Source organism: Pinus tabuliformis, chromosome Q (genome assembly GCF_031772625.1).
Source record: "Pinus tabuliformis cultivar Carrire ecotype Pingquan chromosome Q, CPIR1, whole genome shotgun sequence".
NCBI classification, from domain to species: domain Eukaryota; kingdom Viridiplantae; phylum Streptophyta; class Pinopsida; order Pinales; family Pinaceae; genus Pinus; species Pinus tabuliformis.
In genome coordinates this window covers 1,138,912,643-1,138,916,089 of record NC_142296.1, presented here as the reverse complement: position 1 = coordinate 1,138,916,089, position 3,447 = coordinate 1,138,912,643, and positions in this window count along the sequence as shown.

The window sequence follows — 3,447 nt, the reverse complement described above, 5'->3', positions numbered from 1 at the left end:
GCTGCCTTGATTTGGTCTAGCAAGTCATCAATCTGTGGGATTGGATACCTTTTCTTGACATTGATTTTATTTAATGCCTGATAATCAATGCAGAGCCTCTAGGTCCCATCCTTCTTTTGTAAAAGTACAATCATGTTCCCACAAGGTGAGGAACTTGGTCAAATGTGCCCTTTTTGCAGGAACTTCTAGATTTTCCACTTGATCTCTTCATTTTCCAGAATGGAGTGACGATATCAGCCCGTTGGGTATAGGTGCTTTGGGAGTCAGATCAATCGAATGCTTGACCTGACAATGCAAGGGTACCCCTTTGGGTGAGGATAAGATGTCCCTGTATTCCTCCATAATCGTATCCACCTACATTTGTTGCTTGGAGAAACCCTTCTCGAGGGCCAGGGATGTGGCTATGACCTTCCCCTTACTTTGAGAGTGAATAAGAAAGAAAACACACTTCTCAGTCTGGGAGATGACCTTACTGCATTTTTTAGTAGAGATCAAGGAGATGGTAGTAGGTGGGGCCACCTCCAGTATCATGTATAACTTACTACCCACAGAAATAATAACAAAGCGAGGTCTAGACTCATATACAACATGCATCTTCCATAAGTATGGTTGTCCTAATAATACATCACAAACTTCAAGAGGAGAAACATCACACAACACCTCATCCATTAAGGGCTTGATGCTATAGGGAAGGCAACACTGCTAGCTGACACAGATATCTCGTCCTTCGTGAAGCCACCCGATAGTGTACGGATGCAGTTGTGCTGAAGTGAGTAGGTCCAACTTCTTCACGACCTCTACTGAAATGAGGTTCTTTTGGCTCCCACCATTGACTATGAACTGAAGTGGAGAACCATTCACTGACATCTGTGCATGGAATAGGCATTCCCCCTCTTCTAGATCTCCAGGCTTGATATTTTGGATCTTGGTGGTGGAGCTCAGTGATTGCTTAGCCTGACACTCACTTGTGTTGTGAGTGGAGCCCTTATGGAACTCACACCACTTTCCCGTTTCTTTCTTTGTCTTTGTGGTGTTGTTCTTTGCTTGCAACTTTGGCAGGTTCTCCTGGGTTGCCACACCTTGGATTTTCCCTTTGTTCTGTGGTTTTGGGGTGCCTTTCCCTTGCTTTGGATTCACAGATCCAAATTTTCGCATTTTCTGTTTAAACTTCTGCTCAATTTTGACAACGTACCGGTATGCCATGTTGAGCGAGGTGATCTCTAGGAACTCCATCCTGGATGTACTTGTGTAGGTAGATGCAGTACTTGAGTATCAAATGTTTCTCAGAATCCTTAATACCCAACTTCATGTGAAGGGTATGGAAAAAATTGGCAAGCTTTGGCACGTCTTGGTCTCTTCCTTGCCGCATCATGGTCCACTTTATGTATTTATCCTCATAGCTCCTGATAGGGTAGTACTTCTCCTTGATGGCATTTAATTGCAATTGAATGCGGTTGAAAATAGTGAGGGTGTAATTTCATATTTCTTCTCACAGTAGATTTCCCACCAATCCTTCATGTGGGAGGCGACTTTGAGAAGTGCAAAAGTATTATTTTCCCGGATGGAAAAATCATGAACAAAAATTATCCTTCTAACACATTTAACTATTTACCTACGACGTTTGCATCTATTTGACCTTCAAATATGGGGATGTCAAAGTTAACTTATACCATAAAGGGTGTGGTGCTTCCAGAGTAGCTACCGGAAGTAGATGCACCAACTTTGGGTAGTCGTTGAAGGATTTGGGCAAAGTTTCCCATCATCGTCTTCCTTTGCTGCTTGAGGGATTCTTCAAGCAAGATTTTGAAAATATCTCTTGCCCCCTTGTCTTCCTTCTCTTTTTCCATGGGAGGATTTTGGGATTTGCGAGGCTAGTATTGTAAAGGTTCGACCAATTCGAGCCTTGACTCCTTATATCCCAACCTCATTGGAGACATGCAAAAAAATAGAGAAAGAACAGATCGCTCTGATACCACTAATCCGACCTTAAACATGAACACAAAAAATTACAGATATAACCATAAATACATAGATGAAGCAAAAATAACACTTCATTTCATTAATATCAAATACTAAAATATTCTTACAAATAGAATGGAAACAAGACTAGCTCGGGCTATGGTAGCTTATCTCCAAGAAGAGATGTGGCAGCTACATGCCTTTGAATTGCATTATAATGAGGCTCAAAGGCCTATTTATTATTGAAAAACATGATAAAAAACTAAACAACCAAAACCCTAACCCCAACAGATGTAACGCCAAGATTTTGTAGGCCCCATTGGGGTTAGTTGGGTAGCCAACTTCCAAAGGTCATAACTTGGTCATATTATCTCCGTTTGGCACGTACAATACCTTGTTGGAAAGCTCTCTCCCATTACTACAGGATTTGTCGTAGGCCCCTACATATAGTTATGGGCCTACATCCGACCTCAAAAACATGCCGTTTAGGGGGTCGAAACTACTCCAGAATTTTAGGACCCGAAAAACTAGTAAAAATAGTCAATGTTGAAATAAACAAGGAAACAAATGAAACTGACTAGAGGTCTAGGTGGAATAGGTGGGTGGCCATCAATATCCACCTAGATCAGGAAAGAGAATCTATAGAGTACATACCCTTATCCTCTTGCTTGTGCTTGATGGAATCTCTTCTCCATCCTTTGATGACTTCAGATTGATCTTGATTTTCGTTCATTAATTTCTCGATGAAGTCCTTATCATATTTCTTCTGAGCTACCGACAACTGGTACATTTGAGTGAGATATTTCCTGGTGAAAGAGTCAATGATCGTGTTCCTCTTCATCATAAATTTTCTCTCAACTATGTTTAGATGGTCAACAAACCATCTGATCATATCCATGTAAGGGGGAATGTTCGACCAAACACTAATTTTGTGGAGGAATGAATTTTCCAGATCACTATATGTAGTATCGGAAACTGAGAATGAATCTTCGGCTATCGCTACTCTTTCTTTTTACCCTTGGCTCTTCATCTTCAGAAAGGTGATACATGGCCTCCTAGCTCGAGGTTTTGGCATTCGAGGTGTATGTGGTATTGGTAAATAGTGCAGGAAATTCTGCAACCTTAGGGGCAAGAGTGACTAATTGTTGTTGAACAACAAGTTTCTTCCTAGGTTTGGTCGGCCGAGACATTTCGACTAAATTATGCTTGTCGGGACTGGCATGTTAAGAGAAACACAAGAGTGATGAGTAACTAACATTCAGAGCGAATAAATTAGCAAACTGATTACACAATAATCCAAGGCTTTTATGAGCGAAATCTCAAGAAATCGTCAGTAATAATGAAGGTGTTTATTCTATCGAAAACCATTAATTCTCCACATTTGGCCATTTATTGATAAAGCATGAATTCACATGGGTCACATTACGTGTCAACATATCGGAAAATTTTTATTGCCAAGAATTCATTGTCGCAGCATTAAATCTTGCG